We start from the raw sequence: 26820 nt of genomic DNA, 5'->3' as shown, positions 1-26820 counted from the left end.
GCGTCCATGCGTCACGTACGCGCTGCCTGTGGCGATATCCTGATTAGTGACGCAGTCGCGCCACACTTCGCTCTGCTTGCAATCTGCTACAAGAGACAGATTTCCACACGAGACAATGTGCCGCACGAGACAATGTGCCGCACGAGACAATGTGCCGCACGAGACAATGTGCCACACGCCAGCCAACATATCCCGAAACACGTATAGAGCTGCACTTATATTTTGCAGTAGGGAGTATCGTAATCGTCTGTAAAAATTTTTTCTCGGCAAATATGTCTGCTGCGACTGCGTCTGCTTCTCTGCGGGTGCGAGACGTTCCTGATACTCGCTGTTGCAGCGACTATCAGGGACCCAGTGTCTATTTTCTAAGCTGTTTCGTACGCTATATTCCGCCTAACCGTTACGCAAGCAGCAACGTCCAAGCAAAGACTCACTTGTATGCGCTTCCGCACGACTGAAGCAGTTGCGATCCGGATCCTCGTACGATGCAGAGCGCGTCGCGCACGACTGAAAATGTCTACTTCTCCGCTCCCGAACGCGTCATTTCAAACAAGTGAAATAACGTGAAAAATCATAGTGCACAGACTCGTACGCGCAAAAGACTGGTATTAGGCCCAGCCCGGAATTCCGGGTCAGCTCGGGCCCGTGCAGTGCTCAGGTCCTGTATATATATGTACTACGACGACGCAAATAACTGTTAGTCCAACATAATGAACATTACTACAGTTTATTTGATATTTTGCATAAAACCGTCACAATCACAGCATAATAGACCACAGCCAGACGAGGCAGTAGTGGCTTAGTAACTCAGCAAAAACTACTAAGAAGCCTTTCTGGCTAGTAAAGGCAGCACTTACTAGCTTTACTAGCCCCTGACTAGTATAGAACTAGTAAGAAGGTTGTGAAGTACACAGTAATCTAGTAAATGGCCCCATGCATTTACTAGCTGTTTACTAACGTTATTTTTAAGAATGTAGGTTTTGCGTGGGTTTGTCTATTCGTGTACTCGCGCACAACGTTACTGACAACAGGATTAGTTCCGTTTCCTCGCATGAAGCTCGGGCCGTGTGATGATTCATGGCGTTTTAACCAGCCTTAGGCGCCTTGGTTGAGGGGCTGCAGAGTGAATCAGCGGCTGTGAAGTCGAGACTTGGATCTGGTCACAGTGCTAATGGCATTTCCAGCAGATGACAGAGTTGAACACCAATATATGCGCACTCCCGTCTGTGGGTGCTTTACATTTAAAGGGAAGCTGAAAGGTTTTCCAGAAAAAATGAGTGAACATCTGTACATACTGGTTTTCAACCCTCCGAATTCGAATATCGTATCGAAATTGAGCGAAAGAAAGCGCAAATATATTTTATTGCGACGAAAAGTGCAGCAGCGGACACGCCCAGCTCGCGCGTCTCGTTTCCGTCTGTGATTGGTCGGGCGCCTCGTGACGTCAACTCTAGTAACCGACCGCTGCCGCTACACATGAAGCGCGGTGCCAGGTAGTTTGGTGCTGTTTTTCTGAGACGGTAATGGAAAGTTTAGAGAGACTGCGTTTTTCTGAGGAGTTCGGCGTTACTCCCTACATGTACGAGCCGATTGCGAAGAGCCGGCCTCTCGAAGAAGAAAACGATGCTGGTGCGAGCAGTGCTTTCGACGCGAACGAAAGCAAAGTCTTGGGATCTCCTCGTGTTTGAAATGCTCTTTGGTGAGTATGTTTTTTGCAAAGCGATCTAGTGATCTCGCCGATCTTTCGCCGATCTAGTGAGCTCATTTCCGGTCAAACAACTGTAGTGTTGTGTTCCTGCATGCCTCCTCGTGGAACGTAAGCGGGGATGCGATCGTCGGCATTTGTGCGCTGTCCAAAGCTGTCGGCAATCTACAAAGACGGTTTAAACGCGTGAAAAGCTTCCCGGTTCATGCAGTACGTGTAGTGACCTTCATCTGTTGACTACCACGTTGACTACCACTCACGTTGATTACCACTCACGTTGACTACCACGCACGTTGACTACCACTCTACATACACGCAGACGCACCAACAAAGGAATGTAGGGTCGATCGAAGCAGATTACGATGGCACGCACGCAGAAACAAGCGCGGTCAGGCACGGTCGCGGACGCTGCGAAGGAACGAAACACTAGAGTTGACGTCACAACACCGCGGTTTCCGGTCTCCGCTCGCATCGTCAGCGTCAGCAGCAGCGCGCGGCATTCGACGGGGGGCGGAGCTACAGCGCAATTTCAACCGACGATTACGTCGCTCCTAATTGAAAAAAAAAAACTCAAATTTTACCTACATGGTTTATAAGGTTCCCGCATCCGTATATGAGCGTCTTATTGAATTCAACAGACTCTTCAGCTTCCCTTTAAAATAAATTCTACCTTTTAAATGCCAGAACCACAATCTGATTATGAGACACGCCGTATGGGGGAGGGCTGCTCTCCATTAATTTTGACCAATTAGGTTTCTTCAACATCCACCTAAATCTAAGTACACGACAGTTTTTGCATTTCGATGTCATTATGTTGGAATTATAGTTATGTGCTTGGTTGTGGCGCACATATGTGTAGACTGTACGCAATATAACTATGGATTGATAACTTTGTTTATATATGCAAATACATATGTGCTCACCGGTAGAACCTGTGGTCCTAAATGTTAAAGCTCTATCAGGGGTTCTTCTTTAGCTGCACCAATTTTTTCTTTAAATTGCCTGAAGCAGATAGCACAATTCCAACCCTTGAGCAAATTACTCGATAAGGCCGCCCATTACTTCTACAAAAAGTCAAAATGCTTAATTGAATAATTAGCCACATAACATTAGAGACTTTTTAATTAATTTCTTTACAGCGCATATTTCAATTTAGGAATTGTAGCCGCCGAGTTTGCAAGCCGTATTCACTCAGAATGAATTCTCAGGACTAGACCAGTTTCGAGATTAATTTTCAAAGTGTCCGATGAAATGCGTTGGCGTTCTGTTAATTTTGTGTTTCAATGCAGAAAACATCGTTTTCTTTAAAAAAGTACGTAGAACAACAGTGCATTTTTACGCAAGTTTCACGGCACACATCTCGAAACCTGTGCCATCCTAAAATTCGTTTCATATCGATAAGCCTTGCAAACTCACTATTTACAATTCCTAGTTTAAAATATGTGTCCTAAAGTAATTGATTAAAAGTTAATTAGTGTAATTATGGTAATTCTTCAGTTAAGCATTTTGATTACTCGTAGAAGTAATGTCCCCCCCATCGATAAATTTAGCTCAACGATTACAATTGTACTATCTGCCACGTACAGGCTGTTCAAAATTTGGTGCAACTTAAAAGGCATCCTATATGTATCATAAGATCGTTCTTAGAAAGATGTCGCGTAGTATCCCGATCACTTAATTGTGCGATGCGTTGTTGCCCTTTATCGTTTGTTCCTTCCAGTGCAGTGCCGTTAATTACACGCAACCTAATGTTCCGGTCACGCATGACCATTTGGTGCAATTTTTTTAATTTTTTATATCACCAAACTGTGTGGCAATGCGGTCCTGGCGTTTTTTTTTTTTCGTATACGTGTTTATAATAAATTTTAGAACAGAAGACATCAAATTATTTCTTGACAATGGCAGTGCTACTTGTGAACAAAAAGGCCCCACTGACTAAATTGGGAAGCAAATGCCACTACACCGGTGCCATTACGATCTATGGTTCGTAAACTACGTGCGCTAGTGGTATGCACCCCCTCCTTTAAGTATAGTAAATGCAACTACCGGCGCCGTTACTTATTGCCCTTATTATAATCTCGGTTAACATTGGGACAAGCAGTTAGTAGCTTTTGATTGGTAACTGATGCGACCATATTCTAAGAGTGTAGAGCGCTAAATGACCTGGCGGTCCGGGTAGGCAGCCACATTTGAAAATTTGCTGCCCATTCGATTCAATCACGAGAAAATGTTTAATAAAATGAAAACAAAGCTCGTCAAAATAGGAGCCGAAATCACATCACTGTCCGCTCAAAAAAAGTGAAAACTGAATTCTGGGGTCATACGTGCCAAAACAATGATCTGATTATGAGGGCGTCATAGTCGGGTGACTTCCGGAATAATTTTGACCACCTGGGGTTCTTGAACGTGCGCCCAATGCACGGCCCAATGCTGTCCGCTCCGAAGTGATCATATGAACATCTGCATGCGCAGGCACGCACGAACAAGTGAAGCGCTGCGGCAGCGCAATGACTGAGGCGTTGCCCTGCTGAACTCGACAGAGTAGGTTCGATCCCGGCCATGGCGGCCGCATTTCTACGAGGGTGAAACGCAAAAAACGCCTGCGTGCTGTGAATTAGGTACCGGTTAAAGAAACCTCAGCTGGTCAAAATTATTCCCAAGTACCCTCCTACGATGTGCCTCACATAATCATATTGTGGTTTTGGCGCGTATAACCGCCGCATATAATTAATTTTTACGAACAAGTGCATGACACGAGTATCGGAACTGACAGTCCGAATTGACGGTGCCGAAAACAGGTGTCGTTGAAACAACCTTGCTTTCGCTATAGTTTAAGGAGAGGTAGGATGAAATGGTGGAATGAGAACGAGGGCCTAATCATTGACTACTTGGCCGGGTTCCTTGAAATTATACTCTCGAAGCACGTAATGCCGAGCGAGCACATGGATTTCGAACCCACAAGAAGAAAATAGACCTATAATTGTAAGACTGTCTCATTTTAAGGAGAACATTCTTTCTTACAGGATGAAATTCTTGGGCACCGGATTCAGCGTCAGTGAAGACTTCTTTCCCATGACATCTCAAGCTCGTGGACATTTGGTTCAAGTCAGAAAGGCGCAAAACAACATTCAAACTGCCCTTGATAAACTGTTAATGCAAAACAAGACATTGTGTACGATCGTTCATCTAAGAGAGTTGTTGAACTGAAGTCATAGCAGTCGCGTCCACTTCACCCAGGGAAAAAATACTTCACTGGGGTATCATTTTCGTAGACCGACATTCACAGCGTCATACCCGCCTTATGCAATAGTGTTACTTCTAGTTCGAGTGGTACCCATCCTTTTAACCGAAGCACAGCTCAACGTATTGATTATAGATTCCAAGATCTTGCCTTACCTTACTAACTTCGATATTTTCCGCAAACACCGAAGTGATGGCGCACGCCCTGCGATGGTGTTCTTGCCACCACTAATCTCACCTTCCCGATGCACACCAGTAAACATATTTTCACCTCTAGAACTACGTTGATTAAGCTGCAATAGGCTTTATCCGAGCAGGGTCATTCGTATTTTTTACAGGCCCCCCTAACTGGTAATCCGTTGACTTAACTTTACATTGCCTATCAAAAGACTCCAATCATGCTCTTTGGTGACTTTAAGCTTCCTGCTATAACAATAACGGACCTCGCATGAACGTCAGCCAAAGACAAACAATGGCAGTGCTTTTCTCGACGCCTGCCTTACTTTGGCGCTGCATCGGACGCAGCCAGCGCTCCGGTGAACCCACACCGAAACGCACCAAAGTGCTCCGGCGTTCCACTGAGCGACGCCCTCGTTCCAAGTCTGCTGCGGCGTCCGAGCTCGCCGGTGACATCACCACCCGCCAGGATATATAAAGGGTTCGCGGACAATAAACGGGGGCTTTTTGGTTTAGGGCTTGGACTGTTGTCTGTTGTGTTCTTCAACAGTGCGTCAGCCCCGACACGGTGGCAGTAACGCTACATGGTGTCAGAAGTTTCCGGTTAATATCAGGAAAGTAGCCTCACGCTGTGCTTCTTCTTCCTCGCTGTGGATCTCTCATCAAAGAGGCACAACAACAACACCATGCTTTGTGACGACCCTTCCTCTGGAATGTTCGCCATCCAGCCGCCGTCACACTTCAACTTCGAAAGAACGTACAAATGACCCGCATGGTCGCAAGAATTCGACGACTACCGGTTTTCGTCAGGATTGAACGAGCGCAGCGAGGAAGCTCAAGTCCCGACTCTGCTTCAGACAATGGGAAGACAAGCAAGGACGATATTTCAAACTTTCGGCTTGCGGATAGACGACGCCAAGAAATACGAGGTCGTCAGAGGCAAGTTTGACAAGCACTCTGTCGCTGCTCGCAGCGTCGTTTACGAAAGCGCTTGCTTTCACTGCAGAAGCAAGAATCCAGGCGAGTCCGTCGACCAACTTCGTCACAGCTCTGCACACGCTTGCAGACAGGTGCGACTTCGGCACTTTCAAAGAGAGAATGATTCGCGATCCCTTTGTCGTTGGCCTCAGGGACGCGAAGCTCTCCGAAACACTGCAAATGGGCGTCGACCACACGCTGGCAAGCGCCATCGCCAAGGCCCGTCTCAAAGAAACAATCACGAACAGCAGCAGCAATTTCGAAACGACAGTTCGTCCGTTACACTGATGGAAACCGACGTGGACGCTATCGAAAAGAAGGGCGCGTCTTCACAACCACTTCGAAAGGAGCATCTCACGCATCACGTAAAGGGCACGGCAGCTCAAGGGAAACCTCAGCGGTCTCCGTTCTGCGGGCGAGCGTCGCATCCAAGGCTTGCGGACCCGGCGAAGGCAGCAAAGTGTTACCACTGCAACGTGAAAGGACACTTCAGTGCTGTCTGTCGCAAGAAGGGTTTCACATCCAGCAAGGTAGGACTGCCTTCACTTTAGAAGGACAATGCATTGTACTTTCTCAGTACTGTTGATAATTACTCCGCGAGTGCCAAGTTCACTTAATTGTCTATTAATAACAGAACGCCAGTCTCCGCGAAGGTAGACAGGGGTGCTGAGGTATCTGTGCTTCTTTGAACATTCCCTGGGATCCTATCAAAGTTAGATAAAACGGGCATAGTTCGAACGGGATCAAGCGGGAATCGACTAAAGGTTTTAGGAAAGTTCAATGCAATTATTAGTTGGAAACAGGCAACTATCAAACAGACTACTTGTCGTTGCTTCGTTGCGGTCCGTTCTTTGTATAGAAGCCTCAGAACTGCTGGGGGTGGTTAACTTTGTAGACGGCGTGGCGTCTTCAGGACTTTGGGAGCATCGGTAACCTCAGCTGTTTCAGGGATTAGGTACACTATCGGGAGAGTATATCATCCGCTTGAAGACAAACTTTGTGCCCTATAGGGTTCGTGTGGCACGCCGCAGTTCCTCTTCCCGTGAGAGATGCTGTTAAGCATGAGTTGGATGACATGGAAAGGCAGGGCGTAATAAGAAAACTAGAGGGACCTTCAGAATGGTGCGCTGGAATAGTTCCTGTGTGGAAACCATCAGGAGCAGTACGAATCTGCGCTGATCTCACGCACCTAAACCGAAATATACTTAGGGAACGCTATGTTTTGCCAACTGCGGATGAGACGCTATAGGGTTCTTACGTGGTGCAACACTATTTTCAAAGCTAGACGCGCAGATTAAGTTATCCAGTGAGAGTCCGCTGTTGACCCCTTTCACAACGCCCTACGGAAGGTGCTGCTTTCAAGGGCTGCCTTTTGTTATCACATCGGCGCCTGAGTAGTTTCACAAACGAATGTCCGAAATCTTGACTGGCATGCCAAGAGTTGTGAATTTGATCGATGATATTTTAATTTTTGGGCGCTCGAAACCAGGACATGACTAGCGTCTTGAGAAAACATTGGAAAAGCTGGAAAACGAAAGTATAACGCTAAACAAAGCGAAGCGTGGCTTCGTCGTAACAGAAGTAGCTTTCCTGGGATGCCTTATCAATAAGGAAGGCATAAAACCGGATCGAAAGAAAGTGGACGCCCTTAAAAACCTAGAACCACCTTGTGACGTAAGCGGTGTGCGCAAATTTCTTGGCATGGCTAATCACCTAGCCAGGTTTATTCCTAAGCGGTCACAGATAAGCGCTGCGCTGCGGAAACTTCTGCAAAAGGGTCGCGAGTGGATATGGGGTAAGATTCAAGAATAGGCTCTGAGTAGCATCTACGAACTCATATATTCTGATCGTTGCATGGCAAAATATGACCCAAAGCGGCTGTCAATAGTTTCCGCTGATGCCTCTTCCTTTAGCGTCGGCACGGTCTTGTTCCAAGAGCAAGGTGATCGTGAGCGCCGTCCATTGGCGTTTGCCTCCAGATCATTATCGCCGACAGAGTCTCGGTACGCACAGATCGAAAAGGAAACTCCATCCCTAACATGGGCAGCGGATAGGTTTGAGGGCCCCCTATTTGAGAGGACTGGAAGTAAAGTTCGAGACTGACCACAAACCACTCGTAATGCTACTGGGCGAAGCACCGCTTGATTTGCTTCCTCCGCGTATTCAGCGCTTCCGAATGAGGCTAAATGCGTTTCATGTTCAAAGTTGAGTACGTGCCCGGCAAAAATCTTGCCTTGGCAGATACTTTGTCAAGGGCTCCGCTCCGATCGAGCCAGTTAGCGGCTTTAAGAAAGTAAAGCAGGGTCAGGCAGAAGATACCTTCTGCCAAACGCTGGTTCGCTTCTGCCTAAACGGGTTGCCACGATGTCGCTCCCTTCAAGTCTATATGCAACCATATTGACAATCAAGGGCGACAATCTGTTTTTTCAAGAGAGGTTTCAAGAGAGGGGAGGTTTTTTTGTATAATTTATTTATCCTCACGCGGAAACAATGTTCGTTCTTGTAGAAAAAAATTAGAACTTAATCCGTTTTTCTATTTTCATTGCTAAGGTTCAGTTCAGTTTTTTGTAATGGGGTCTTGATGAAATACATGTGCCAAGTCATACCGCAGTGTCAGAGGGCCGAAGTCTTGAGTCCCCTACGTGATGGTCACCAGGGCATCACTAAATGTCGAGCGCATGCGCGTGAGTCCGTGTGGTGGCCGGGACTAAGCTCGGAACTAACAAAGTTAGTACCAAACTGCAGAGAGTGCTGCATTTCGCGCAAACAGGCTGCACAACTAGTGACCTCGTCCGACATCCCGATGCTGCCTTGGCAGAAAGTTGGCATTCATCTTTGCAAAATAAAGGGGGTGGTCTATCTGGTCGTTGTTGAGTGCCTGTCGTGATATCCAGAAGTTACTCGTCTTGCAGAGACTACAAGTGACCACGTAGTAAAACAGCTTAAGAGCATCCTTGCACGGCATGGTATTCCTGAAATAGTGTTTTCAGACAATGTAGCAAAGCTTAGGTCGTCAGCACTTGAATCCTTTTCTCAAAAGGGTTTCAACATGTCACGGGTTCAAGGGTTCCAACATGTCACGTCCTGCCCTAGATATCCACAGGCCAACAGAGAGGTGGAGAGGATGGTTAAGACGATAAAAGGTATTATTCAGAAATCCCGTGACCCATACCTGGCCTTTTAGGGTACATGGATACCCCTGGACCTTTGGGAAAACTCCAGCCGAGCTTTTGATGGGCCGGCGACTGTGTACTACGATTCCCCTGCACCCCATAAAGCTTTCACCCAAGGTCGTCAACCTGAAAAAGGTTCGCGATGAAGATCATGCAGTCAGGGAGAAGCAGAGGAGGAACTTCAATCGCCGTAATGCGGCCCAAAATATTCCACCCCTGCTGCCAGGGAATAGTGTGTGGGCATAGAGTTTCTCAGTATAACACCTAGAGAGAAATCTGGCGCCACCGTCTATGGGAGTTTCCTAAGGGGCGCCGTACCGTCATGAGAATGACGGTATATGTGTCTGCGAGGCTGTGTTGGCTGGTGTTGTAAGAGCCTTCGTCTAAAACGTGGATATGGCTACACAAATAACGCGTTCTTAAAGTAAAATCTTCATAAAATATTTCCATTCACTCACATTACATCTCTACTCACCTACAATGCATGACCAAGCGAAGAAACGCAAGAACAGACGACAAACTGTTTCAAAGCGAGCGCGAATCTTGTCGTCTGTCCTCCAACTTTAGCGGCCCGCTGATACTTTTTACGTATCATATTATTGTACATGCAATAACAAGTTCTCATTGTTAAACAAAACATGTTTTTGTGTAATAATAAAGATAAACCAGCTTTTTACGTGCTGTTTTAGTAGAAAATTAATCATTGTGACAGACGTAACTGTGCTTGCCTGGCTCTACGAGAACGATGTCAATCCGAAGCCACAATATACTTGCATTCCCATGCATACCACAGCGCAGCAGCGCCAGATTTCCCTCTAAGTAATATAGTGAGAAACTCTATGTGCGCGTGTGAACGACTGTAAAGCAGTAGCCATTGTCCTACGGTATGCCGAGCGACCAAGCTCCTACGTCATCAGAACGGACTCTGCAGAAAGAAGGCTGATGACGAGGCAGGACGTTACGACTTGCCACAGGGTGTAAGCTCGCCCAACACTCATAGAAATTTGGTCCATCTGCCACTGAGCAGATTGCACTGTCAGATGATGGCAGAGAAAGACAGCTTGTTCCGTTGCCTGTGGATCAACCGAGAGCTAATGTGACACGCTCCGGAAGAAGAGTGATTATACCGGAACGATATGGATACGAGAAGTGAAACTTTTGGTGGCGTGATTCAAGTGTGCTTGTTGCGCGTCCAGTGTCTGAAGTGCTCTTTGTTGGTTTCTTTGTTTTGTACCAGTGCAGCATATTGTAGGAGTGCTCCAAGATTTAAAAGTAAAGAAAAAGAAAAAAAGGAAGATGTGGTATTGCATCGAACGCATCAAAGTGCTCCAGCGTTCCACTGAGCGACGCCCTCGTTCCAAGTCTTCTGCGGCATCCGAGCTTACCGGTGACGTCACAACCCTCCAGGATATATAAAGGGCTCGCGGACAATAACGAGGGCTTCTTGGTTTGGGGCTTAGACTGTTGTTGTGTTCTTCAACAGTGCGTCTGCGCCAACACGGTGGCAGTAACGCTACACTTGCCTTCGAGCTAACTTGGTTCGTCAGCTGTTCCACTAATATCCTTGATCTCATTTTAACAACACATGCTCAATTGTTTTCTTCCTTTAACGTGTCGCCTGGTTTTAGTTTTCACGCGTTCATACACATTGGCATCAGATGCAACGCGCCCAAAAGTAAGAAAGCAGAGAAGACAAAAATCAATAAGAAACCCACACATCCTATACGATTGTGGCGACTATGCCAGCGTTACTCATATATTGACAATTTCTTCCGAGAATTAAAAAAAATTACGGGGTTTTACGTGCCAGAACCCCGATCTGATTATAAGGCACGCCGTAGTAAGGGCTCGGGAAATTTCGACCACCTGGGGTTCTTTAACGTGCACCGAAATCTAAGTACACGGGTGTTTTCGCATTTCGCCCCGATATAGATGCGGCCGCCGTGGCCGGGGTTTAATCCCGCGACCTCGTGCTTAGCAGCCCATAGCCACTAAGCAACCATGGCGGGTTCCGAGAATTTCGCGTCTTTTTATCAACAAAGCAGTGTCGAAACTAATTGGTTACTATTTAAAACTAAAATGTAATGTCTTATAAAAGCACACATCCCAATCATCGCGATTTACTAGCGTGTTCAATCACCTTGGTTTACTGCCAACTTAAAATTCCTGAGCAATAATCAAATTAATTTTTTCATCAACAAAAAAAAACAACTTTTAAATGAAAATGAGCCCAATAAGGAAAATGTCATTGCAGTAGGTCTCGGAGTGTGCTGACATAGCAGGTGACGAATTAGTGGGCTCAATGGTAAAATCAGCCCGTTAGGACGCGGAAATTCACTTGATACCTTTATCATCAATGGATACGCGATGTTCATTAAAAGTACTAGAGAAGCAATTTTGCATGTTTCTGAGCTAACTTCACACTGCTATCTGCTAGCCGCGTGGTTAGCTCAGATGATAGAGCGGCTGCCCCGGAAAGGTGGTGGTCCCGGGTTCGAGTCCCGTACCAGAACGAATTTTTCTCGAGGCTTTTCTTTCAACGAACCCGTATGGGTTTCCTTTGCAGCAATTGCTACGACCAGTTGGATGTCTGATTTTCCCTTAATTAAGAAATACTGAGATACTAAACTATCCATTGTTTCTTGGGACAGCGTACACAAAACAATTCCTGTATCGCATAAAACGGGAGTCCTTCCCAGCTTGATCCTGTGGCAACGACGATGCGGATGTTTGCCATCTGCTCATAGATTGCCCGAGACACGCCACGCATAGACGGCAGCTAGAACAAAAGCCACCCACAATAAGTGATCCTATCCGTCTTATCTCACTCTCGCGGTTGCTGCGCCCTTGACCATCGGAAACAACACACCGAAGCATTGAACGCACTTGAATACTTATTCGAAGACACGGACATATTTACCGTGTACTCGGTATACCGCACTGGATAGAGTATACGTAACCACAAACCGCTTCTATTATTGGTTTTTATGTGCGCCCGTGAATTATTTGTGTCACACTCGTGAATGACTGTCGTGTCTCTGCGCGTGCATTGCTTCGTATATGCGCGCCTTCCTCACCTCTGCTCATCTCAGGCTGCATCGCGGCCTCGTGCTTGGAGCTCTGCATGTATACGCGTCTAAGTCAGGACTAAGTGCAGTGTGTGATGCAACTTGTCTCTGTATGTTCGCGTGTGCCTAGGACTGTATGCGAACTACATTTACTCATTTTAGCACACTCCGCTCTGGATTTGTAAAATCTGTGACGCTGTTTCTTCCTATCTTACAATCACGTAACACTTTAATTCATTCAGAATCTCACTACTAGCTTTGTTTTATCAAATTACTTTCGTATCCCTGTGTTTCATCCAACATGACCGCTTATCGCATCGTAAGTGCTTTCGCCTTTCATTGTTCCCCAATATCTATCAATAAAATACAGTTCTAAAAAATATTATTTTTTCTCTTCCCATGTATGCGTATTCTCGTTCGGACCATAATTACAAAGTTTGTGCGCCATCTTGCTGGCACTAATGCCTTTAACGATTCCTTTCATCCCCAAGACTAGCATTGAATGGAACCGCCTTCCCGCACCCGCCCTGGTGGCGTACTGGCTATGGCGTTGCGCTGCTACAAACCCGAGGGCACGGGATCGAATCCCGGCCACATTTCGATAGGAGTGAAAATGCGAAGACGCCCGTGTACCGTACAATGGATGCACGTGAGCGAACCCCACGTGGTGCAAATTAATCCGGAGTCCTTCACTGCGGCATGCCTCATAATAAAATCGTGGTTTTGGCGTGTAAAACCCCAGAATTTTATCACCACCTTCCCGTCTCAGTCGCCGCCATCATCATAGGCACCAAGAGCTTCAAGACTGCCATCCCTGAGGCTTTTTGTTAATTTTGTCATCAATCTTGATAACTAGGTCATCGCCGTTTTTTTTTTTTTTTTTTGCTATACCTGCACACAGCTTATATTTTACCATTCCTTCCTGTAATATCCTGCGGTACTGGAAGTATGTTACATAAGTAAATAAATAAATAAATAAATAAATAATGTTTTTAATATTCTTACTGTTATGCGAGAAAGACTATCAGTCGATTACAGAATGACTAACTGTATAATTTATTTCCATTTCAATGATACGAAACATTGGATAATTGCCACGAGCGTCTAATGAAATACAAGATATCAGAAAACCTAGCAAAAAAAACACTTTTAACACAACTTTGACTTCCATGTTGCATACGGATCCAAATTGTTTTATAAATACATTAATCCTACAAGTTCTGACACCATATCTTTGTGTGAAGCAAATGGCCGCTCCGTTCCTGCATCTCATGCCGCGAATGCGTTAAATACCACTTTTTGTTCAGTTTTTCACAAATAAGCCCCCTGACGACCATCCTGATTTTCCACACTTGGTGCATCCACTGATGAACTGCGTAACGTTTGAGCTGAATGTTATCGTCAAAGTAACATATTCTTTAAAATTCACCATCAGGTGGTGTAGGGGGCGTTAACGCCAGAGTGCTTAAATGTACTAAACGTTAGAAGCTACATATTTTCGCGCATTTTTCAGCAGTCTCTCGCCCGGTGGGCATGTTCCATCTGACTGGCGGAAAGGGAATATTGTTCCAGTCTTCAAGAAAGGTGACCATTAATGCCTCAGTAACTGTCGTGCCATCTCCATTACTAGCGTATGCTCTAAAATCATGGAGCACACAGTACACCCTGCAGGTGCCGTTATTTTCGGCAACCTGAGGTCATTTTATGTGTACCTAAATCCAAGTATACGAGGCGCTGGCAATATGTTACCAGTGAACCAATAACCTCGTTATTATAACTCCGCTGCTTTAAAGAATGAATTGAATTCATCGTTGGAACACCAACTTGAATGATAGAAGCGTCTGTATTAATCTGCTTAGCAGACAAAAAAAAAAGAGAGTCTGCTCCCTTCAAGATGTCAGCAGTGCTCAGTAACTACGTGTGCGGCACTAGAATCCTTCAGTGATCGAATTCGATCCGCATTACGATATGGAATTCCACAAGACGTAAGCGAGCTCAAGAGTAAAGGAATAATAACGGCGGATGGAGTTTCCGTACCAACCTCAAGAGCACATGGACTACGTAGACAGGGAGACAACACAGAGAATTGTTAATGAGACGAAAAGCGGAGATATTGGCCGGAGGGGCGTGCCTGCTACTCCACACTGGGGCAAAAGGAGAGCAGAAGGCAATGAGTAGTGATGACGAAAGATTACTATGTTATATGCGCCTGCTGTCCCATCAGTCCAACTTGATCAGTGTTCCTGACATGTGCGTGAAAAGGCACAGACCATATATATATATATATATACTACTGACACTTACGAACCTAAATGTGCACAACACAAGTACATGTACACAAAAGCGTGTACATTAGTCACCTATATGTATAATAGCAAGAAGTCGCGCAGCTCGTAACAATCCACGGCAGACATGACATTAATTCATAGACGCTAGTCCAGACCGGCTTCCCTCAAAATACTGCTCGAGCTACTCGTAGCCCGATTATCGGCATCTGGCCGGTTTCTTAGAAATGGCCCACGTAGGGTCCAAATGGGGCCCAACATCACGCGTCCCCATATAGCGGGCAAAGCGGCATCTGGGATACATGAGAACCTGTAATGAGGAGTTCCGAGTCGATTCCAAGTACCGCCATATTTGTATTCACCCCCCCCCCTCGGTATACCGTCTAGAATCCAATCCGCACAGCAGCAAAACGCAATTTCCTTTGAGTCACCGCGGCGGATTTCAACAGCCAGAGAAATATAGTGAAATACTCACCAAGGACATTTGAAGTAACAAGGACCAAGTTAAGCCTCTCAATACACAACTAATTACTACCATGGGGCTTGAGCGACTGCAACGCAAGGTTTACGTCTAGCAATATACGTGTAAATCTCTCCGAGAACTTCAGTAAGCAATAAGGCAGTTTATGAGTGCGCGCAACCGCGCACTCCTTGCATATACTATGCATATCCAAGCGAATAAACAGAGGCACTGCTAAGTCAGTCATATAGTGCATTCAGAAGCTTTACATCACGATTCCCTGCAAATTTATATGAAGACTGTCTATTTCACAAGCGAAACACCTGATAGCAACCCAGTGATGGCTCAGACAATGCAACAAAGTAATTGGAGCGCATCTACTAGCGGTCCCGCATTTGGTGGCACCCCTGTCCAGCGCATTCGTTCAAGTGTACTAAACGCAGAAAACACGATGGTAAAAAAACCTTTGCAGTGTTCCTAGAGAATATTCGACTGTCCACTAACCTCGTCGGGCACTACTGTTGGTCTTAAATTAGAACGCTCCCAGCACGAAGTGCGATGTTCAAGAGGAAGCTTTAGTTCGGGGCCAACATCGATTTCCTTTAAAATACGTGTAAAACGCACAAATGATTTCATGAGGCAACCACTGGATCTATTTGAATGAAATTTGTTCAGTTTGAAAGAGAACATTAAATTCTAGTTACTGTCGAAAGCGGAATTTTGATTTAGGGCCCGGAATTTTTAAGGAAGATTCCGAAAATATGGAAGTTTAAACATATATTAAAGCATAAAGCTTACAAATCGGTAACTCTGCACCAACAACAGATATCACAGTTCTGTGATTTGCAACTGTTCGCGCAGCCGGAATGGACAAATTTGATATATAAACTTACAGCTTACGTGACATTCTTGCAATGTTTACGGGCGTTTGTGAACGTCCTACCCAGAAATTAGTGGTATTTTTCGGAGTGGTGTCTAATACAGCAGTTATGTCCACTTTCAATGTAGTACTAGGTATAGCTTGCAGAATTACGATACCGTTTTCTTTATTATTATTTTTGAGTTACAGAGTTGTAAGCTTGATAGTATGGCTTCTTGAAATTATGTAATCTCCAAGAGCATTTTTTTAAATTGACAGTCTAAATAAAGAATGTGGTCCCACAGCCACAACATCCTTATGTTTTTCTTTTAAATCCAACAAACCTCATCGAAATTGGTGCGGTGGATGCCGACAAAAAACGATTTCTCTTTTCCCATATATTTAGACAGACATTCCAGAGCTAAAGCTTCCTTTTTAAGGCTGATCACTAGCATTATTTTTCTGCGTTGGCAACAGGTGTCGGCAGCTCCATACCAAAAGGCCAGAGCGTGTTATTGAATGTTCTTAAGGCAGACTGATTTTTCTCTCTGAAAAGCTACATTCGCAGTATCGGTGAAGGTCAGCGCTCTTTTCAATAGAGCAGCTGTGGAAGTGTATATAATGCTCGCAACATTATCAATAGGAGTGCAAATGAAGAGTCTCGAAATCAGGCACTGAGATGCTCTCGTACTCATCTTTGGTGAATCATCCTGGCGTCTTTCGCTGTCATTCCATTACACGTGGCCAGCCCTCCCGCTTGCTCATTGGACAGCGACAGGAATGCATCTACCTCGCAGCTGGCAACATCACGGCCGGCCTGCTGTAGCGATTTGCGCAGCGTGCTTTTGCACTCGGGTCATTTCACGTGCCGTGACTGACAAGCGACAATAGTGCAGAGCACGGTTCGCCGCAAATACGTACGACGCATACCATGCTAGCATACTAAGCTTTCATTAATGTGTGCGTTCTTTTTTTACTCATTTAATTTTTTATTGTGACAGCGAGCAAGACCTCAAAACTGGGTTTGCTCTGGCCGTTGGTCACGCCGATGTCGTCAGAACACCTCTTCACCCTCGGCTTCATTATGCGGTGAAGAAAAAGGCCCACCTGTGCCGCTGGGCGTGGAGCTTCTACTGCTGTGTGCAGCTCAGAGGCGGCCATGTTTACCACCGAGCTACAGCGCGACGTCCACGCTTTGTAATTTGCGCAACGCAAAGAAGAGATCCTTCTTCAGAGGATGACTGTTAAATGATACGTCTTTCTCCAGTACACCAGTTTTCTTATTTTCTAAACGTCTTACTTTCCAAATAGGTGGCACATATCACATTTGGTATCTGCCCCGTATGCAAAAAAAAAAAAAAAAAAAAAAAAAAGATGGCGGTGTGCGCCGTGCACGATTACGTCGCTGTAAATGGTTTAAAAGTCGCAGCAATTGCAGGCGTTTGCTGAATTCGCTTCTTCCGTGCAGTGGCAGATGTTATTCTTACAGTGCTTCTTCATCTTTTTTTTCGATATTGGAGCCCTTCAGGAAAGCTTTCGATAGAAAAAACAAAAGCTGACACCCTCTTTATAAAAATTTAAGGTTATGGTACCGGAGGCCACAGGTTGTCGTGCTCAACAATTTAAACGCGACGCTAGGAGCGGGTGGCTGTCGACGCTTCTTGTGCCAAGCGTGGTCGCTGTGAACACCGAACATCGTGGTTTACGATGAAGGCGAGACCCTTTGTTATGCATTGTGACTGCATTTGGTCCCACAGCAATCATCCAGCGCTCACCAGCGGTGCCGAAAAGCGCGGCAGCCACGCGCTCCGAGTACCGCGTTTCAATTGCTGAGCACTGCAGTAGGCTCTGTTAACCTCCCTGCCTTCTTCTTATCTCTTTTCCTCCTCCAGTAGGTTCTCGCTTATCCGAGCGATATCAGTATGTCCACCAACCAAGCAATTCGTGGTATTCCCACGCCATTTTCATTGCAGAAGCCAAGGATTTTAGCGCTGAGCAGCGTCTGGTCCTCTCCTGCGATGCGACAGTGCTCCGGGCAAGCATCAGTGTGTCTATCTCGATATCAATGGCTACTTGTCGTGAACAGTGCCAATCAGGAACGGGATACCCTAAGGAAGTACGTTCTTTATTGATGATTCTTATATATATATATATATATATATATATATATATATATATATATATATATATATATATATATATATATATATATATATATATATATATGTATGTATAACCACCCCCAGACGACTTAATTGATGCTGCAAACACTACTTTTTCTTTAGAAATCGCCAATGAGCAAATTGTGATGTTCTACAAGCTAACGTCTCTAAAACTAAATCAGTGTTGTTCGCCCATAAAGGTAACTAGCTCAGTTAATCAATAATGTCTCGCTATGATTCAAAAGGTGTCGAAATTGTAACTTCAAGGCTTCAGGTGTACGGTTACGCTGGAATACGCGTGTAGGTTACGTTAGCCTGAAGGCTGATCGTCTCGTCGGCATTTTATATCGCCACGAATTTTTTTTTATCAATGTGAAGCTTCTCTTTCAGCTACTAGTAGTTACACTTAATCTCCCAGCTCAGAGCTTTTTCTCAGAATACGAACACAGTCTAGGTATTCAGCCTCTACGATCGATGCCCGTCCTGCGCTTCGCTTCAAGGATGAACTCCGATGCAACATGTAATTATTTTTTCTGATATAGCTGAACCTGCTCTTCACATAACATCTTACATTTCACGCCATATCAGAGATTTTGCTCTAGCAAAGCACGTGAGAACTACGGATCACATTTTTTCCCTAATTTTATCAACTGAGTAATCTTTAGTGGCTTTCATATAGGCCCCCGTATTTATTCCCAGCACCATCGTCATTTCACAAAATGACTATTATTTTGCAAAATTTCTTCTTTCTTTTCTTGTCTAGTGAATGCATATGCGTGTTTTGTTGGTTTCTAAGTGATTTCGCTAAGCATACTTGTCGCAAGCCTGTATGCGATTTCGATTGTGGTCAGTTTTTAATGCATTAGCATTCCTAGGATACCTCACGCACTTTCCGGGGGCATGCATCTATCTAGCTATGTTGTCATCTATATATTTATGTTTGTAAGTTTGTATCTAACCGTTTTCCCGCGTAAATGGGTCACTGCGTAGTCAGCGGTGAAATGGCTAGCGCGTCAGGCTGTTGTGCTGAGGCTACAGGGTTCGAAACCAACCATCGGATCAACTTGGCTCACAGACTATGTGGCAACGTGTGCATACGTGCCGCTCTTCAACGAACCTCTTTCACGCCGACGTGGGTCACTGTAGGCGCGAGACTGGGTAATTTCTTTTAATTTCTAGGCTTTTACGTGCTAAAACCACCATATGATTATGAGACACGCCGTATAGTGAGGGACTCCGGATTAATTTCGACCACTCGGGGTTCTTTAACGTGCACTCATTGGGCGGTAAACGGGCGTTTCTGCATTTCAGCCCCACCGAAATGCGGCCGCCGCGGCCGGGACTTCATCCCACGCTTTCGGGCTTAGCAGCGAAACGCCCTAGCCGCTACACCACCACGGCAGGCCGAGACTGGGTAGGTAGTCCTGTTCGAAGAAACTCTTCGACGCCGACTGGGTGCACAGGGTATGTGGCACTCGTCCGGTGTTGGTCTTCAATGAACCTCTTTGATGACAAGTTGGGTCACTGGGTAGTGCCAGAAGGCGTGTGCCGCTCTTCAATGAACGTCTTGGACGCCAACTCGGGTAATGAGGAATGCGCCGCTCTAGAATGACAAGGAAGATCCCTTAAGTTTACCCCACGATGAGCGCAATTGAACCCAGGTCATAAGGGTTCTCCAGCTACAGCAACACGACAAAGCAGCAGACTTCTCCTCTAACTCACTGAATACGTGCCGCTCTTCAACGAACCTCTAGCAAACTGGGGTCACTGAGTATGCGCCACTCAGTGTGCGGCAAACGAGGGAGCAATTCTCAGCCATGCTTCTCGTCTCGGAGGCCACGCGCGGATTTCTCTGCAGGGCCACTAGGTGGCGTAGCGTGTCCAGAAAGAAGCTCGAGAGAGGAGCCCGGTTGCCTCATGACGCGTTTCTCAGCGTTCGCACGCACCGGCGCGCCATGCATTTCGCAGGCCACGCGCAGGCTTCGCGGCGGCGGCGCTAGATGGCGCCGAGTGCTCTTAGGGAACAGGGTATCTCGATGTCCTCCTTCCCCGTCGCTCCGTGAAGGGTGGCGACAATCATTGTTGGGTTAGGTGCCACCGATTTTAAGCGCGTCCGCCACTGAAGTGCCCACGCCTTCGTTCGCGCGCCTGCCAAAGCAACCCCACACAATTGGTTGGTCTCCGCGCTCGGAAAAGGGACCCGGATTTTTCGTACTCCTGTGCACGAATCATTCCAGGAATGGTTGGAGATAGTTTCTCTTTCCTAAAAAAAAAAGCAGCACGAAGACATCTCTATATGGTCCAAATCAGGAGAGGCAAGCGGCAACCGACGAACTACTCGCGCCTTGTTAGGATTGGGGGCTCAATCCCATCGCTCGTAATCAGTTGTAAAGATTGGGGTCGGGCATGAATTAGAAGGTAGCTGGCCCATGCCGTCGTCCAACTTATCCACGCTGAGGACGTTGATGAAGGGAAGGACTGCTTCTCATCGAGAACGAGGAATATGGGTTTATTTACAGTATCTACATAAGGATTTTGCAGTTCATCAGTCTAGCATGACTGCGAGAGAAATTGCACTGAGCAGCCGCACAACAGCGGTTTATAAACACTCGGCCCCCCTTGATCCCAAGGTGAAGGAAACGTTCGTCCAGTCATCGTAAACAAGCCGCCTCTCTGCGGGACGGCTTACACACACACACTTCCGCACAGGTTCACGGTCCGGAACACCGAGGCCAGACGGACTTCGTAGAACTCGGGGCTTACGTCAGGAAAGGCGCCTTTTTTTCCCCACTTGAACGGCGCGTCGGAAGGAGCCTCGAACTACGTTCCCTCAGGGACTCCCTCGTTCACAGCAGACCAGGTTGGTGGTGGCGGGTTCAGGTACAAAGCCTGCTTCGTCGCACTCATCTTGGCTCCAGCGACGGAGAGTCGAGGACGAGCGTATTGTTCTTCACACACAGTCGACTTAGTGACGCCGTGGCTAGAGGTTTGCGGTGGCGTTCCAGGAAAGTTGACGCCGCTGTCGCAACTGGCTGGCAAAACTTGCACCTCAGCTGGGCCGTTCTTAACAGCGCCTCCACGTTCTTAACATCCTATGCCGTGCGAGCGGGCTGAATTCGGCTTGCCTTTACAGGCACAGGTGAAGTTTTTCTGAAAACTCAAATGTAGTTTTTTTATTGTTTGCTGCTTGCTGCATCGTGCTCGCAGTAATTTTTCACTGATACTAGCGCACGCGCAGCCGATGGCTTCTTAGGCGAGTTTATCTTTTTGCCTATATCCCACTAGGGCCCATTGAGGGCCTGAAGTACGTAATAAATAAAAGATAAGTAAATAGGATACATCTTAACGGCCCGTCATCGTTAGAGCTAAATCCTACTGCGTGGACGGCCATGTCTGTGTTAGTTCCACTTGTAACTAAATCATGACCCTTCGTAAAACGTCAGAAGCTTGAGCGTGCGGCTCGTTAGTTCTAGGCGTGCCTTTTAGAGCACCCCGAAGCTTATCGGTTGTTAGAAATAATATCCCTTTTTCGTCTGTACAACACGTAAGCTAGCACATTCGAGTTAAACGATGATCTAGCCCCGCGCTATTTTATTTTGTTTTACCCTACATTTTTAGTCGCAAATGTTAATTTTAGATTGGTATAGCCAGGGGACCTTTCGTGGCCGTAATCTCATCATTTATTTCTTAAAAATCCGGATGACGTGTTTAGTTTCTGTAATTGTTTATTTGCCGTGGATTAAATTAAATATAGTAGTCTTTATTCGATTTGCAGGGTCACTTTGAAAAAAGCAGCTTTGAGCAGAGCAGAGCAGATGTGTGGGAAAAGATGAGGCCAGACGCTGTGCCACAAGTGTTCCCATTAAGACCTAAGACGGATGATTCCGGCATACTCATAAGAAATCAGATATTGCACATCCCATAAAGGACCATTTCCAAATTCTTAGGTTGGCTGCCCTTCCCGGCTATTTTGCAAGCAGAAAAGCATCGCTTTAAGTGGTCTCTTCAGAGGGAAAAAGCACGAGCACAAATGCATAGGACATACTTTGTCGCGAATTAAGACTCAGAAAAGGCAGAAACATAGATGACGCACAGGCCTCATTTGATTGATTTGAATCAGACCATCACCCCAACGCGTCCACTCCGCAAAGCTGCGACTCCCCACTCTTCTTACAGAAAATGCACAGAGTCGAGCAAACAGCTAGTGGCCATCACAAGAATGCACACGTAGTTTCAATAAGTACACAAGGACTTGAAAAAGAAAGTTCAGAAGCTCGAAAACAGCTTGACAACTTTTGGGAAGAATGTAAGATTTCTAAACGAAAGCCAAATACAAGCCCTATTCAAAAATAGCAACCACGTCTTTGTAGAGATTGTGACAAATTACGGTTCAGATTGTGTTTCTGTACGTGACCATGCACTGACCATTTACTATAAAACAAATGGTGCAGTGTGTCTGCTCCACCATCATATAACTTACTCTCGCTGTGTCTGAACCGCTGCTCAGGTCGCCGGATCGATCGCGGTCGCTACGAGCGGAATCTAATTCGGCGAAATGTAAAAACACTCGCGCACTTAGATTAAGGTGCGTGATAAAGAAGCCTATAGGAGGTGAGAATCAATTTTGAGTCCCCTAACAGGGCGTTCTTATAATCAGTTTGTAGTTTTGGTACGTAAACCCGATAATTTCTTCATTCTTTCTCGTGACACTAAGTAGCACAGTAAAATCATTTGTGGCATTAAAGTCCTATTATTTAAGCGAAGCGTCCTCTTAAAAAGATTTCAACCCTTAGTGTGTAAAAATACAGAACCAAAAAAGCCCCCCCACGGGAAAAGTCACTAAGAGGAATTTTAGCGTCCTAAAACATTATGATGTATGCGAAAAAAAGAAGAAAAAAACAACGTTACTACTGTTGTTTTCCAATTATATAAAGTACCAAAATTACCAGCAATGAAACTCCCTTAACTGCTAACGCTTGATATTTATTTATTTATTTATTTATTTATTTATTTATTTATTTATTTATTTATTTACTTACTTATTTAAAATGTCTTTACAGGCCTCGTATGAGGAATTGGGTAAGGGGGGCGCCACAGAAGGACTAAAAGAGCATATCTAGTGGGCATAAAACACATCTTATACAAACAATAAAGCATTGCACAAAAATAATAGGACTGGTAGTGTACATATTAGAGAAAAGACAAAAGATACAGTTCTTTCGGTAAACAATGTAAAAAAAATATAGCCACTCTAATGTCATATGGGAAAAAAATACAAGAATAATGAGCGAAATAATGAGCTCATAAACAAGAGAGCACATAGACCCCATATAACTGGAAAACAAAAGAAAATACATCATGCATATTATTGAAGTTAGGCAGTGGAATATGAACTTATGAGTTGGAAGAATTTATCGGGATTTGTTTCCGAGTCTATGGAATCAGGAAGAGCGTTCCACAACTGAATGGCACGAGGAAGCGCCGACCAATTGAATGCGTGAGTGTTCCCGTAGATGAGCGTGAAGCTGAGGTGATTATATAATCTGCGAGATGTGCAAGGTGCGGCTTGAAGCCGTAAAGAATATTTCCTATCTGCATGAACGTACTTGTGTAATAGTGATATGAGTGCACCAGCACGTAGCGGGCTGCTCCCACGTCGGGACAGAAAGACCTAGCCTCTCCGCCACGTCGTGGGCCCGTTGGACTGCCCATAGTAGGGATTCAAAATGGGGACTGCGTAGAGCAGCCTCCCACTTGGACAAGTGGACAAGTGCTGGCAAGGGCAAAAATTTCATTATCATAAATGTCTGGATGCAGCCAGGTTTCGGTGAGAATGACTATGCCAGAATCGGCATCTTCGATGTCACGCGCATATGTCGCCGTACCCATGCACAGCGTATCAACCGATAACCTATAGGGTTTGTTTTGTGTCTTAGCAAACTCTACCAGTTTCATTCTTACTAGGCTAGTGGTAAACGAGAAGTCTTCGCGTATGGAAAATGATGAGCCTTTAAACATACGAGCAGCTGCAAGAACCTCGTCTTTGTCTCTAAAAAATGTCAATTTTGCTTTGAGAGGCCGATGCTTGTTTGTTTTGCATTCGCTTAGTCGATGTACACGTTCAAACTTTCCACCAGTTCTCCTAATTTCTTGCTTTTCTGCGCAAAACATTATTATTTTAATCTCCGATGCTGCCCAATCCTCTGCTGAGTCATCTTGAGTACCAAAGAAAAGCAAGTTAGATCGTCGCAGCCTGTTCTGCGTGTCATCGCACCTAAAGGTGACTGTAACGAGCTGATTAGAAACACCATGCAAAACATCGGCTCCCGTGGCTAAATCGGCCGAGCGCTCCGACGGAGCGCTTACTTCTAGTGGCGTTATCCTTGCGTTAAAAGTTCGATTTCGCTCTTAGCGCCTGCTAGCTCGTCTTTGGTACTTTTAACGCGACAGCGTTAAGGAGCTCGTGTCGTAGAAAAGCCGGTGGCGTCGGCGTCGGCCGTGAGCGAAAATCCCGGAAGGCAATTCATAAATAAAAACAACTTGCAAGATGGGCTGGGTGGGAAGCGAACCAGGGTCTCCGGAGTGTGAGACGGAGACGCTACCACTCAGCCATGAGTTCGATGGTTCAAAGCGGGACAAAAGCACCTCTAGAGAATGTGGTGCTGCCTTAGAAACGTGCCGTAGAAAGTTATACTGCGGTGTATATCGGTAATTATGAGCATGCAAATTACAGAAGTCGCAGTTAAACGAGCAGCGAAGTACGTTTCCGCTACATTTCTTCTGCGCTTGGCGCACACGCAGAGCCATCTTGCGGCAAACACAGAAGACCCCCTCCTGGCAATGTACGGCACTGCCCCGACAGGTGGCGCGCCACTCGCCTGCTTCTCCCCTTCGTCTCGTTTGAGTGCATTGGGGCCGACTCAAGAGCATGCCGAGCGAATGAGTGGGCGTTGCGAACGGGGTGCGATGGCGGTATCGCGTTCCACTCTTGAAGGCGAAACTTAAGCGTCCTTCAATTTTTTTTTAGTTCAGCATACGTAGCACAGCATTGCCTTGCTCAAGCTTGGTTGCTTTTACAAGCGCAGCAGCCTCCCCCTTTTTAGCGCTTTTGAGTTCATCAACGAGTGTTGCATATGCCCTTCCTCTAGTTTAGAAATTCTCTCCACGACGCCAGCAAAAGCGTCGGCCTCAGCTTTGGTCACTGGACCAGGATTGGGCTCAATATCACCAGAAAGCATGAGCAACAATTCCAGCAATATACAACATAAATCAAATGAAGTAGCCAGCGTTCGTTTCAGTACATCTAGCAGCTATACAGGACATGACACGTTTAACAAGTATAGTAATCGCTGGTCTTCACACAGGAAGCACCAGAGAGGTAACTAACCTGCAAAAGGAGCTTGTGTGAATTCGTCATCTCAGATGCGGTGCCGTGCCCGAAGCCGCCCATGTCTCGATGGCTTTTATATCCGCCGCCGGTGGTGCAGAACGTAGCAGTTCCTTGTTGCCAGACGCGGTAGCTGAGTTTGACCAAAGTCGGTGCCGGTGGCGCGGGATCTGACCAAGGCAGGAACAGAAATCCAGAATCCGGTGGACATGAACTCAGCAGGCCACAACAAAGCGCCCAGGAAACGGTAGCCTGCAAAAGCAGCTTGTGGGAATTCGTCATCTCAGATGTCATCCTCAGATGTCGTCATCGCGGATTTGTCGTCTCAGATAAAATATCATTTATGAATTGGTAGAGTAAATTTCTAGCATTATTTAGCAAAATGCCATCGAACTTAGCGATCGGAGAACTGCTTAAGAAGTCTATCTCACGGAGGTGAAGTTGTAATGGGTCTAATAGAGTTTGCACAAGAACTACTTGAGGGCAGCGTTTACAAAAGAGACCACCGATATTTTTAAAAATGAGTCCAATTCAATATCGCAGACATACTGAGATTTTCTCTGTGGGGATGCATAGATGTCCAGAAAGGTTTGCACTGATAGGATATACAACCGAATCGTAAGAGAAGGAAGGCGTGCTTCTTCATGTAAACACTATTCACGACAAATTTAGAGAGACGAAGACATAAGCACAGTAATTCCCGTTCTAAAATGCAAGAAATATTTGCAAGGACATCCCTGCGCATTCCATAGCGACTGTTGCTAAGTCTACGCAGCATGCCTACTGCACGTGCTCCTTTGCATACAATATGCGGGCTGCCGTTGAGTTTTTTTTTTCTCTCGTACATAACTCCCAAATATTTAAGTGACTACACTTGTGGGATAATCTCTTGTTGGCAGACCAGCGAAATGTGTACGGGAACGGTATTAGGAACAACTAGGATCGCACTTTTGCTGACATTAAGAGAGAGGTTTATGTCATCAAGCCACTTTTCAAGGCTACTCGTACAGTACTTCTGAGTTTAGTATAGTGCATGTATGTCTACTGATGCACCAAACAATCCTATGTCTTCAGCGTAAGCATACACCTGCACATCCTGTTGAGCTGAGATAGAGCGTAACAAAACATTAAACAACGATTGCGATAGGACTGAACCTTGGGAAAGACTTCTAGTTTGTTTATATTTTAAAGACGACAATCCGCATTGAGAGCAGTACCATTTCCGGCCATTTAAGAATGTTTAAAACGCTACAAATACTTTGGAAGGCCTGCATCATAAAGTGTCTTCATTAGTATGGCATGCTTTACACTGTCATAAGCTTCAGT

General features: G+C 45.7%; 2 protein-coding genes across 2 annotated transcripts in view; one reads left to right on the top strand and one right to left on the bottom strand.

The window, feature by feature from the left end:
* Positions 1-5646, top strand: part of LOC126545779 (uncharacterized) — a 153288-nt gene extending 147642 nt beyond the window's left edge. Inside the window, exon 4 of the mRNA XM_050193775.2 lies at positions 4729-5646. The gene's annotated coding sequence lies outside the window, so the exon portion shown is untranslated. The remainder of the gene's footprint in view (positions 1-4728) is intronic.
* Positions 1-25628, bottom strand: part of LOC126545784 (uncharacterized) — a 44685-nt gene extending 19057 nt beyond the window's left edge. Inside the window, exon 1 of the mRNA XM_055061311.2 lies at positions 25495-25628. The gene's annotated coding sequence lies outside the window, so the exon portion shown is untranslated. The remainder of the gene's footprint in view (positions 1-25494) is intronic.
* Between the last annotated feature and the right edge of the window lie 1192 nt (positions 25629-26820).

This window comes from Dermacentor andersoni, chromosome 1 (assembly GCF_023375885.2).
Source record: "Dermacentor andersoni chromosome 1, qqDerAnde1_hic_scaffold, whole genome shotgun sequence".
Classification (NCBI taxonomy): domain Eukaryota; kingdom Metazoa; phylum Arthropoda; class Arachnida; order Ixodida; family Ixodidae; genus Dermacentor; species Dermacentor andersoni.
Note: the sequence above shows the minus strand (reverse complement) of the source record. Positions and strands in the feature narration are given on the sequence as shown.